Here is a 13,356-nt window from a genome sequence, read left to right as displayed (position 1 = left end):
GTTATGGGTAGTTATTGCTATAGTCAAAGAAGATATCATCCAAGACTTGAGAAGACAGGGTAAGTTAAAGCTCAGCTTTGATCAGATCGCAGTATCAGTCCAAGCATCCAAGCCAAATCAGCTTCCTATCAACATGAATTTGGTTGGTTCCAAGGGTGTTTTGTTTTGTTTTGCACAATCCTATTGGATATGAGCGTCTCTTGCTTCTAAAAAAATCTCTAAGTGGTTGGTGTAGTGGTTAAGAGTGCAGGACTGGCACGCAGGTGATCTGGGTTCTGGTCCCCACTCAGGCATGGAACCAAGTGGGTGACTTTGGGCCCATTGCAGACTTTCATCCCAGCATGCCTCACAGGGGTGTTATTGCGGGGATAACACTGAAAGCATCAGTGGGGAAAGCATCAGGAGGAGAAATAAATAATAAACAAACAAATAATGCACCTCCTGAGTACCAAGGGAGAGGGCACTCCATAAGATTGATGCCGCTGTGGAGAAGATCTACTTCTGGATTGTTGCAAGGTGGCATTCTGCGGGCCATGGGACAACCAGAATGTCTTCCTCCGACGCTCTTAAGGTTTACTCAGGTCTGTATGGGCCAAGGTGATCTGCCAGGGCAACGTTATATGGCAGCTGCAAGACTGAAGGCTAAAAGATAGCATCTTTATTGAAGGCCGTGTGGTACATGTACAAGCATGTGAAATCTCATGGAGGAAGTGGTTTCTGACATGCCTGTGGGCTACCTTGCACTGATCCTGACCTGTATACCTATGAGAAAAAGTTAATCTATTCCTGCAGTTGAGAATGAAAGTAAACCTTATAAGAATGACTCTGAATAAGCTGTGGAAATTTTAAAATAGGGAAATCAAAGGAGACTTTCTTTCAGAAAACATTTACTAAAAAAATAAGATGAAATTGTAAAGGCTCTTTATACTGAAAGAGTAGTATGTTCATATATAACATATCCTCACTTTTGAAAAGACATTGATCCCTACACTGTTAGGAATTGGATGTGCTGGTTTTGCTTCAATAACTTTGTGTGTACCCATTTTCTTTAATGCTTCAAAATTGGAAAAAATATTATTTCCCTATGAAAAAACACACATTTGTTATTATTCATGAAGAAATTATTCTGAAATGTCCATGCATTAACTCATCAACTACTATAAATAGAGTGAAAATGGAACTTACCTACAGCAGTAAGATACTGTGAATTTTGTCACTGGTAGAAAAGGAGGATGAGCGGGTGATTTTCTGTCCCAGCAATTATACCTGAATTATTGTCTACTGTTGAACAGTTTGATAATGGGATGGATGGAGAAAAGTTTGGTGTACAACATGCAGTTAAACATGCAGATTTTGAGTCCCTAGGAGCTATTTTTTCTTAATTAATCTGAAAAATAAGAATTCTATGTATGCTACACACATTTTCAACCATTTGTTCCTTTAGGGTTCAAATTGGGTAAAAAGTGTTCAAGTAATAGCGTTTAACTGCTATACCGACTAGTAAGCAGACTCTAAAAACATTTTTTTCTTGACAAAGAAAGGCTAATAGATTATCAACATAAACTTTGTCTCTGGCTACCCTTGTGATCTAACGCCCTCCTGAAAGTTTTGCACTCAGCTTCTTACAACTGTGTAAAAATGTATGAATGTATATGAGTATAAAGAGAGAGAAGGAAACCCATAATGCATGTTTGATTATAGCGCACCAGCTCGTCAGTAAAAACAGAGCAAAAAGTAACTTGTCCAACTGACCCTTTCTCCCCCTACCCTCTTTCCTTTTAACCTCTATATCTGATGATGAAAAATTGCACGTGGGAACCCTATTTTCACAGGAGCTAACTTAGACCACAGTTATATTTGCAAACAAGTTTCACCTACATCAATGAGGGTAAGGATACACTGTGCTAACCTATAAGAGATCTACAGACATTCAACTACTTGGATATTATCAGATTTGATAATTCATTGAATAAAATATTGTGCGCCTAAGAAAAGTAGCAAATTAAAAATAGCTCTGCTAATAGCTCGCAGTACGTCCAAGCTTGATTTGAAATAGAGGAACATGTCAAAGAATGGAATAGTTGATTTGGGGAGGAGGCAATAGCTTTCTGTTTATTCAAGACAAACACCTACAACAAAAAAAGCCCAGTCCAAATTATTTGCACATGGAATAGATTTGTTTATTCTGAAAACTGAATGAGCTTGATCATGAGATGAGGAATTACAACTAGCTACAGATTATTTTGGTTCTTCTAAAGCCACTTGTAACTATTGGATATTCTGGCATTACATTTTTCTCAGTGTAATGTGCATTTGGAAGAAAATACTGAATAACAGAACTTACAAGACAGACATACAGATTAGTCACTGGCATGTTGAGTAGAAGATGCCTCTTTCTGCCTTCCACCTTCTCAGTCTTATGTCTGAAAAGCTTTCCTTTACCTTCCTTCTCTCCACTCTTTCTTCCCAAATAGGTCAAATACTGATCTATTAGCTTTAATTGGTTCTTATTCGGCAAAATACATGGCAGGCACATGGTTCCCAGTCTGGATCAGGGCTACAGTGCTGGTGAGGAATTAAAGTCTCCCCAACCCCCGCACTAGGGCCCCAATCCAGCTTTTGGGCCCCGTACTTATTCTAAAGCGGCGGGGGGTGGGTGGGCGAGGAACATGTGCTTTGGTCCTTTCATAGGCTTCCTGGAGAGCTGCTGTGGGTGGTGGTCAGAGTTTTGGATTGGGGACCTACCCAGAGGGTCCGGGTTCTAGTCTCTGCTTGGCTATGAAGCTCACTGGGTAACGTTGGCCACTCACAGGCTTAGTCTGACCTTCCTCACAGGGCTGTTGTGACGATAACATGGAGCTATGTGAACCGCCCTGAGATATAAATGTGATCCAATATTATTAATACTGTTGTTGTCGTTGATAATGAGGATACTGTAAACCCACAGTTGCAGGCTGTTTCATTGGCTATTATACAAGGTCTACTATACTGTACTGTATGTACTTTACAAACAGTAAGTGATGATAGTATCCTGTCTAATGCCACTTCCTGAATTGAATGGAAGTTAGGTTAAGGAGAATAAACGAATTATTTCTTTATGCAGTGTAAAATTAACCTATAGGGCAAACTGCCATACAAATCAAGCTCAATGTCCCCATGTACCATCTTCAGGCAGCTGCCAATGCTTATCCTGGGATGCTTTTCAAAATTTTCCAGAGCAATAGGAAGGTGGTTGACATTTTAATTTTCCTCATTGCTTCTGATGTAGTCTCATTCTAAAGCATTGTGGAAAATCAAACAGAGCTTTCTTGATGCTCAGAGAAGCTCTGCACAGCCCAATAAGCCTAATGGGCAGTACCGGTATAGAAGGGACCCCTCCTGATGTCCTCCTTCCTATATCAGGGTCCTCAGCAGACTTACCAGGTGAAGGTGCATCAATCAATTGCACTGTCCAGCCGGGCTTATACACCAGTGATGCTGGAAACAGAGAGGCCGTGGTCATTGTGCTTGGACCGTGGTCAGAGAAGAAGCTGCCTGTGATTTCTTCAGAGGCAGAAATCATCATCTTTTCATCAATTAGTTCATTTTTCATTCAATTAGTTCTAAAAGAATCTTCAATTTAATTATCTCTTGATTAATGGTTAATATATTGTGTATATTAAATTAAATTTAAATATTGTGAACATTTTAATTTACGATATGGAAATGTAATTCATTGTGCAGTCCCTGGATTCTGTGTCAACGTCCTCATGCGGCCCTTGAGGTATGAAAAGTTGGCCACCCTGGTCTAGACAAAAAATGCAGCGTGTGTTGTTTGCAGGAGTTGCCATGAAATGACACAATAACAGAGCTCTCCTCAGAACCAACATCAGACACTTTTGTGCAGTTCTGCTGATTTCAGGCATGGTGTGGATGCAGCCCTGAAAAGAAGCAGAATTTGTAAGATAAGGAAAATACCTTACGAATTGCAGGTTTTCCATAGCTTTAAATCTGACATGTAAAGCTGTGTAAAATGCTCCTGACTTTGAGCAAGTAAACATTCTTTGGAAGGCCTCATCCTCATATCTAGCTTTCATTGTAAATTGTTCCAACAATGTGTCTGTCTGTCTGTCTGTCTGTCTGTGCCTTGGCATATAGATATGGACATGCGGGGTACCAAAGTAGGCATCGATGAGTCTCCAGAAAGCCCCATAAGTTTGGACAAAACCAGGTTATCAGAGGGTACACATGATGTAGCCACTTGCAAAGCTAGAGTTTTGCAAGCTAGAGGTCCCACCACACATCTGGAATTGATTTAAAGGGTGTTCACTTATGGGTTGCCCATTCCTGGTGCTCTTCAATATCTATATGTCTGGATCCATTTTTGGGTTGGATGAGAAAGAAACTTAATGCTGGAAAAACAAAGTTTCTGTGAACTGGGAAACCAGCTGTTCTAGATAGTGGTAAAACTGGACCTGGACAGATGGGGTCTTCTCTTGCTGGCCTTTGGACAACCAAGCTAGCCAGTGGTGAGAGAATTTGTTGGAAAGTAACTGGTCGTTTGTTTGGGCTCCTTGTAAAACCCTGCAACATCACGGGGAGAACTTTATCAATTCCATATTCTCCCAGCCTTCTGAATGGGTCTTAAAATTACTGGCTTGTTGTTTGCTGCAGGTGATTGGCATCCCAAGTGGTTACATGCATGCTGGGTCCCCTGTTTGATATGAATATTATTATTATTTATCACTACTTGTATTTTTTAAAATGAGGAATTGTTCTCTTTGATAGACCAAGTTGCTTCATTCAGTAAAATGGATGGATTAGCTATGCCAGGCTCCAAATATATTGTTAGTTAGAGATGATTAAAAGAGCAAGTAGACAGAAATGACGTTTTTATCCAGTGAGTCATCTTGCCAAAAATGGCAGAGAGATAATTTAATTGAGATCGAATGTTATCCAGTATTTCCTCAAACACAGCAATGATTGCTTCTACGAAGATGATAAATTTAGATAAGGCAATTTTCTTAATAGAAAATGTACCACAATTTGTGTTTTGTTTCTTTTTGTGGCATCATTGCTGGCTTTTGAAAAATAATTTTCTCTAAAACAGTCAAGTTGATCATTTCAGACAGCAGGCAGGTGAGAGTATATTATTTCACTGGTCTAGGACTTCACAGCCTGATCCACAAACAAGAGTCCTTGGATCTGTCTATTTTATTTACATTTTGTTCTTCCTTCTCTTCTTTTGTAAACTTGCCCCACAGATCCACCAAGCACCCCTTGATTGTACACTTCTAGGTATTACAGCCATAGCATCATGCCCTATATGGAGGGAGTCTGCAGTGGCTAAAGCTTGCGATAGCCCCAACAGCCAGCTGGAAAGAAAGGTCTTGCCATGCTTCTGAAAATGCTCCAAGTTTTGCAAGATTTAGGAAAAAATGCACACATAAATATTGTGAGACCTAAGCACTTGAAACTTAGTGTGCTTACCAAGAAGATCTTCGTGTTGTTTTGTGTTTACAACACATTGATTCATCTTAATTACAAGATGTGTGTGCAGTTGAAGCCTATGGGGCCCTCTTCAGCCACAGGAACAGCCTTCTTTAACTAGCTCATCATTGTGCAGCCCATACGAGGTGAAGCTGGGGGAAATACGTAGGCTGACGGATACAACGGAGTGCCTACTTTTTCCCCACTCCTGTGGGACAGCCGTCACCGCTGAGAAGGATGGAGTGGGCAGATGCCTCTAACATTTGCAGTCACCAATGGTAGACTTGCCTACCCACTGTCTGAGAGCAGGAGAGATTAGCAGGCTGAAGAATACAGTTATATGCCTGCCCCTCCCAGCAGACATGGGGCAGACCCTCTCTTGGGGGATTCTGATGGGAAAGTTTCTTGTTCAGGGGGCTATGGGGTACACTGTATCAGGGGTCCTGTCCAGGGGTGCAGTGGGTTCTTGGGTATATGTGTTTGCATACATGCACATTTATTTGTGTGCACTCGTGTATTCACTGATAGTATAGTACAGAAAGCAGTTGCAGTAGATTTTGGGGATTGTGAAAAATCCATCCTTTCCTCCTCCTCTATAGAACAAATTTCCATGCAAAGGACATGCCCAGGAATGGAGAATGTGTGTAGGCCTGTCCCCAGCCCCAAATGGGGCCAGCTATACATTAAATAGGTGCATGCAGAAGAATCATGAGAAGGAAAGATGTTCAAGATTGTGTCCACTTGCATTTCCAGCCTCTCTGTGGTGATTCCTGCCTCCCCAACATAGAAATGCATTTGACTGTGTAATCTTGTTGCTTTGTGTTCAAGCGGCTGGTGTGGAAGCAAAAGCAGGCTTCCACGCTTGGGAGACTCAAGTGCCAAAAGATTAATGATAAAGTGATTTGATTACGTATGTCTACTCATACAGAAATCCCACTGAGTTCATGAGATTTAAATGAGCATAACATTGTAAGTGAGCTCATTTTGGTGAGTCAAGATTTAGTGAAGTCTTGAAAGTGAAGTCTTAGTTAATTCTGAGCTTTTACTTTAAAAGCACCTGGCCATTTTGCAGGATCAGTCAGCTTAGTTCTTGGACAAATATATTCATTTGGAAACTGGAGTTAATTTAATTTTTTTGTCTGGCCTGAAGGTGGTGTCACTCATGGTCCAGAACACTTGGTCTAGTCTATCATGGCACTGGAAAGATTGAAGAAGGCTCTAGGTGGGGTCACACAGGATGGATGAACCTGCATAGCAGGGTATGCGGTCATTTTTGTTGCACCCACTGTGTCTAAGACCTGGCCTCTGTGTTGGAAATTTCAACTTCCCATTCATACGGGGATCAGCATCTGTGTGAACAGACTCATATCTGTTTAGGGCTCAAGCAATTCATGGCTTTCTGGTACAGTTCACCAGCAGCTAGAACGGTGCCCAGAAGCAGTGCTGTTTTGCAAACATGACGGCATGTTTTTTGGCAAAAGCTCGCGCTGTTTAGCTTGAATATTTTGCATAATACATCCTGGCATGTGTGCCACAGTCATTTACGAAGTGACCGGGCTCACATTTAGGAAACAACTTCAAAAGCATTGCTTCCGTAGTAAGCCGGTGAGGTAATCATTTTGTCTATGTTAACAAAGCTGAAGATGACAAATTACATAATTCCAAAGCCCCCCACCCCCGTACTTAGGTAATTAAACCAAGTGTAGAAATGGCAGTAATGGAGATAAAAATGAGAACAGGGCAGGGCTTTGGGGCCTGGATTTCAGAGACTCAAACAATGCAATTGCTACCCTAAGCAGTTATACATATGAAATATCAGAAATTGGTATTTTTAAAGATGTTCACCTATGCTATTTATATACTTGGTTTGCTTACAAAAATATAAACAATTCCAGAATGTAGGAACCGTGTCAAGACAAATGATGGCACCCCCTTCAGAACTGGGGATGGCGTGGCAAGTACTGTCTCTGGCCAGGTGATGCTGCTCCCACACCTTTGTGTCTCCCGCAGAAGAAGGTGAAGGGAGAACCACCGGAATTCAGCTCCAGCCATGTAAGGCTTCCATGTGCCTGGGCTTCTGGCTTGCCTGAAGGAGCCTAGACACAGTCAGCTCACCCCCTCGCAGGCTCCCCCCTTCAGGCCTTTGGAGGACAAAGCTTGTCAGGGCCAGCATGGAGGAGGACTTTGGAGGGGATGTTCAAGTCAGAAAAACTGAAATGTGTTGTGTTTCTCTGAATTCCAACACAAACTTGGTGTCTGTGTGAGATTTCAAGCTTCTTTATCCCCCCTTTCTGTGAAAAATTGTGCATAATTTTGTGCATTTTCCCCCAAATGAGTAAATTGCTTGCGCACTTTAAACAAATGTACATTTTCTCCTTTGATTTAAGTGGGTTAATCAGCACTTTTCAAAAATGTGCATTTTTCATATATATATTTTCCAATGAATGCTTTTTTGTTTGTTTGTTTGTTTGGCTCCATGAAATTCGGCATGATTTCCCCTTACAGCCCCATGGACCAGCCCCCACCCCCAGCTCCATTTGCTCCAGAGTTTTCCTTCCATCCCTGTGAGCTCACAGTAGCCATTTCATTGTTGGATGGGATTCACTGGATGCCTCCTCTAAAAGTTATTTGCAGAAACACAGTGCAGGGAGTCCTTTTCCAATGTCCAGGGTCCCTCAGCTCTGTGAGAGGTTATTCAAAAGTCCTTATGCAAGTCCTTCTTAACTGGTCTTTATGCAATTAACTGAGCAGAAATAAATTGTATCAGAAAATTATTTTGCTTAGCCATATATAGAGCTGAAAATCAATTAATATAAGCACTTGCATAAGTATGTAATTTGACACCTAATGGAATCATAGTTACTTTTAAGATTGAAGTGTTCTATTCATTTTAGTGATACTAATCAAAACATATGATTTCTTTACTTATGACTAATAAAGATTGAATTAGTAGAATGACCCACAGCTCTGCAGTGTGGAATCCACCAGAAAAGGTAGTGGTGGGGGATTCCGGTATTTGCCATTAACAAATGCCTTCCATTTTCCTGTATTTTCTTTCTCTCTCGAGACAGAGAAAGCACACCTTCCTATTTAGGGGCTTTCGTTTGGCATGTGGATTTCATGTGCATGTAGCACAACACTGAAACGAGTCTTTATGCCCCTCCAGCATTTGCAAAATAACAAGCAAGCCTCATTTCTGCCCTTGCCTAGCTGAGTAGTTCTGTCCCACAGGATCTTTCCCCTCCTTTAGTGCGGCTGCAGCCAATGTGTGGGTGCAACCTGCTCATGCACAAAGGCATGTGCCTTGGTCCCCAAATAGGTTTGGGAGAGCAGAAGCGAAAGCCTACGTCTCCCTTGCCACACGCAGCACATTTTTAGGCAGGGACCGTTTGCTAAGCGCCCCGTGGGCCACACGGTACGACAGTTCCGCTTCGCCACTGTTACATGCAAGGGCGTGTGCGTTTTGGCGTTTTTACGTGGGACGCACAGGTTCAAATGCCTGCTCAGGGGGCGGATGGTGGGTGGATGCTGTTGAAGGCCATCCTCTTCAGGACCATCTTGTCGGTGTGCGGATTTTACATGCATGCAGCGCAGCAGTGCAACGAGTCGTCACTTGGTTGTGCCTGTTCACCACAGCAGAGGCATCCTGGAGGCCCTGAGGCATCTCCTGCCCCCACTTTTGCCTAAGTCTCCAGCCGGTGTTGTGGGGGCACTGCAGGGGCGCTGCAGGAAGCTGGTGCCAGGAGCTGAAAGCAGGCAACTCCAGCAGCTGCCATCTGCTTCCCTGCCCATGCTGGGAAAGTGGGATAGCTTGGGGGCAGGCTTCCCCTGCATGGGCACCGGATCGGGGGGGACCTGGAGTGGGGAGGCATCTTGGCCTGCCCCTTGGCCCTGCCCAAGCAGTGGGGAGAAGGGGTCAAAAGAAGCATCCCTCCCCTTGGTAAGCTGCTTGCTGGGGGGTGGGGGGGTGCTTCTGTGCACTGCTTGCTTTCACCTGCCACAGCACCCGTGGGTGCCAGAAGAAGCAAAGGCAGCACAGTTGTATGACTTCTTCCCAAGGAGGCCCAGCTGGAAGTACCCACCCCGCAGCTGCACCTCGCCCTTCCTTGCTCGGCCGCCTCTTCCCCCTCGCAGCTCCCCGCCACGGGCTGGCGGGCACAGTGCCTGCCAGGGCCGCCCCAGTGGGCACCTGCTGTTTGCTCCCACCACGCCCCACGCTTGGGCAGGCTGTGCAGGCAGGCGCCGGGGGCAAGCAGCAGCCGCAGCCAGGCACTCGGCCTCCCTTCCTTTCAAGGAACTGAGCCGGAATGGTGTTTTGCCCTAAATGGGGCCTGAGCGGGCTGCATGTGGTGGCCCTGGAGAGCTTTTCCCCCACACTCTGCGCATGGCCAGTTAGGGTGTTGATAACCCACTGCTGGAAGGGGGGGGTGTCAGGTGATATGCTGAGCCACCCCCCAGGAGCTCCGTGGACACTGCAAACCAGGTCAGTGAAGGGAACTTGAGCAAACCTCTTAGGACACAGTTTGAAAGGGGGGAGGCTGCAGGGAATGGTGTTCCCCTTTTTCCGAGAGCCCGAGAGTTCTTAAACTTTGCGCTGGCTTGGGTGTCAATAAAGAAGAACTATAAACCTATTCTATGTGTTATTTGGGAGGTGGTAGATAGAGGTTGCAAAGTGTTTTATAACTTTTCCACACCATTCTCTGCCATAATCATATCCCTTTCAACAGTTTTCCCTTGCATCGGGTTTTTCCCCCCTTGTGATCTCTTACCATTTTTCCCCTCCTCACGTCATTCTGTGTCTGCTCCCTCAAGGGGAGTTCAGACATTACTCTAGCCACGGGAGAGCACCCTCCCCTCTTTGTAAGCACAGCAGAGATACACCGGAGGAGGGAGTGCTGCACGTGCTCAGAGCACCTGCAAGCAAAGCTCATCCCTGATCAGCCGGTTGCGTTGTGCTGTTTTTTCCTGGTGCAGCTTGGCAGGGAGCACGTGATGCGCTTTCCCGAAGGCTGGGCACCAGACCTAATAATATGGTTGCCTGGAGATTAGGCCACTGGAATTGTGTCCTTCTATTTATCATAATGTCCAATTATTGTTGCACAACTATTGCATTGTGCTGTGATAAGGCATTCATTTCTCAAAGGAATCCAACCCGAAATTCAGAGGTACATTTCAGGGTGCATAATGAAGGTTAATCAAAGGTTCTGCATGTACTGTGAGTGCTTGTCATTGAGAAAAGCGGTAATGGTTGTTAGGCATAATAAATGCAATTCAAGTGCTCTGACTAGATAAGCGATTCTAAGAAACTAATAGAGTGGAAAGTTGGATCAGGGATGAAGGTTAGTGATTTCTAGGCACTTGACTCTTAGGCAAGTCTAGGACTGCCTGAAACCAGTAACTCATTACTCCAACGTTTGGACAGAGGCTTCTGGGTGTCATGGACCATTGGTCTGACTGCCTATGCCAAGTCTCATGGTTGCAGTTTTAATTAAATGAAGATTCAGAGTGAAGATTTTCTGTGCGCATTTCTCTAATCCTGTACACTATTATTGTCTTTTAAACATTTGGTGTTGAATGAACTCCTAGGCTAAAGAGCTAACTAGAATGACCTATGGTCACTGAATGTATATCTCACAAATGGAAAGGTTTGGATAATTAGGGAAGGGGGATTGGGCTGATTGATCCAATATAAACCCAGCACTCAAATAATTTGCAGCACTGAAAGGCACACAGTATAAATATGTGTCTTGATTTTCAGAATGTTTATTAGATAAAATAACTTGAAGAAAGGAATAATTGGCATGTATTCAAATTGTCCTTAATTGAATTCCCCATCTTTTGCTTAGAAAGCCATGTGGGGTGTAGGGCTCTTCACAGAGTAAGTAATTTTCATTAGCAGAATATAATTTAAAATGAAGGAATACATACATACATTGTGCCTGAAACTCTGTTAATAATTAACATGAAATAAATGCATAGATGTATCTTGAGTAGCTGCATTTCTACCTGTCACTGTTGCCATTTCATCAAGGTATTTGCATCGTAGGTGGGGCTCTCCTTTGTTACTAGTACTAATGTCCTAGCAAGACCCAAAGTGGCAGCAACCTGGCATCAGGCAGCTTTATTTGTTTGAATGTACCGACTCCGGCCTAAAGCTACATCAAAGTGTTTGTTTGCCTTCTCCATTTTATCTCAAATAGTTTCCTGTGAGTTCCAACAAACATTATCTGCATTTAAGTGCTTTTAACTGTTTGCAAATTCTCACACTTGCTGATTTGCAAGGCACCTCCTTGGTAACACTTCTTATCATCTGTTTAGTGTATCAATATGCTGAGTGCTGAGCAGAGCACATGCTCTGCCTTGTGGGCTTTGGGCTGCATATTTCTCATGATGTCCTTCCAGGCTCTTTGAACCAGTTGGGGCTGCTGTGATTTTACAGCTGTGGTAGCTTACGCACATGGGGAAGTCATCAGGTGATCTTGCAGTTATGGAGGGATGAGTATGAAGGCGAGAACTATCCCCAGGACAGAACGGTGGAGAGGGCAGCATCTAAAAAAATGACTCCTGGCTGATGGGCAGTAGGGATAGATTGGCAGCGGATGATGCAACACAGATGCAAAATGAAGGTGATCCAGAAAAGGCAGGTTTTAGCCAGGCGAAAAAAGGAAGCAACATTAACTGTATTTGAAAAGTGGAAATCCTTACAGACTGCCAGCAACAGGTTTTGGGGGCCCTCGAATAAGATGCCCTTATTAAGTGCAATGGTTTTATTAGATATGCTGCTTTTGTAGATTCAATAAGTGTTTGATTTGGCTTGTTTCTAATGGTTTTTTATGGTAATTTGGTCATTTTTGAAGTTTTAAAAAATACATTTATGATTTGATGGACCTGCTGAACTGATACTGAATGCTGTATGTTGCCTTGGGAAGACTATGAAATGTATCATGCGAATCAACAAACAAGTTAGCACACCATTGCATGGGTTACGCAGTTAACACTGCTTGTTTTGCACTCTTTCCTTGGATCCAGTTCACGCCTCCACTGAAAGATAAAAGGGGCAAGGGAAGAGAAAGCTGTTGCCACTGCTTCTTTCAGGGCAACTTGGGACCCTCCAGATGTGTTGGCCTGCAATTCCCATCACCCCTTGCCAGCATATTCGATAGTAAGGACTGAGGGGAGCTGTAGGCCAAAGCGTCTGAAGAACCATGAGTGGCCCATCCCTGCTTTAAATACTTGGAGAAAGCAGATGAACACCCACGGGCAGCAAGGAGGAGGAAGAGTAGCAGAGCCGGAGAGCTCTCAGAGTTGGCAGTGTGTGCCCTGCAGGGGAGGGGGCCTTGATGGGTACTGGTCAGGCCGTGTGTCCTCTTGGGAAAAGGACAGTCCTCTATTTGAAGGCATACTCCATTTGAAAAGGTGCCCTGCCCAACTCCAGTTTAAAGATAAAACTCCATCAGCAGTTGGCACCCATGCAACAGCCTGGACCGCTCACCAATCCACAGTCTTTCACATTATGGTGAGACCTGCTGTGTTTCTAATTAAATTATAAGCATGATGTCTAAATTTGCCTCCGTATGTGCACATTAGCGTATACACATTTTATTCAAACTTTAGCCTTTTTTGCCCTTTTTTTGGGAATACACTTCCTCTTTTTTGGCAAATCGTAAGCGGCCACCAGTGCTGGCCCCTGATATCCTCCACAGAAAGCATTGTGAAGTCTTTTCGATATCACAGTTGGATGGATTTCTTGATGCAGGGAAGAGCCAATGGCTTTGCTGTTGGTGGACAGCCAGATATGCATTTGCAAACGGATTCCTTTTCCTTTTGAAAGGCTTAGCAGCACTGGAAAGAGGAGGCAAGCGACAGTGAAGCAGCACCTGTATAACA

At 43.8% G+C, this 13,356-nt stretch overlaps 1 protein-coding gene across 1 annotated transcript in view; it reads left to right on the top strand.

The window, feature by feature from the left end:
* The window catches only part of INSC (INSC spindle orientation adaptor protein), a 77,084-nt gene that overhangs the window by 55,487 nt on the left and 8,241 nt on the right, over nt 1-13,356 (top strand). The window lies entirely within an intron of this gene.

Source organism: Varanus komodoensis, unplaced genomic scaffold (assembly GCF_004798865.1).
Source record: "Varanus komodoensis strain SLA01 unplaced genomic scaffold, ASM479886v1 scaffold16, whole genome shotgun sequence".
In the NCBI taxonomy this organism is placed as follows: domain Eukaryota; kingdom Metazoa; phylum Chordata; class Lepidosauria; order Squamata; family Varanidae; genus Varanus; species Varanus komodoensis.
The sequence above is the reverse complement of the archived record's forward strand: the minus strand, read 5'-3'. Positions and strand labels throughout refer to the sequence as shown.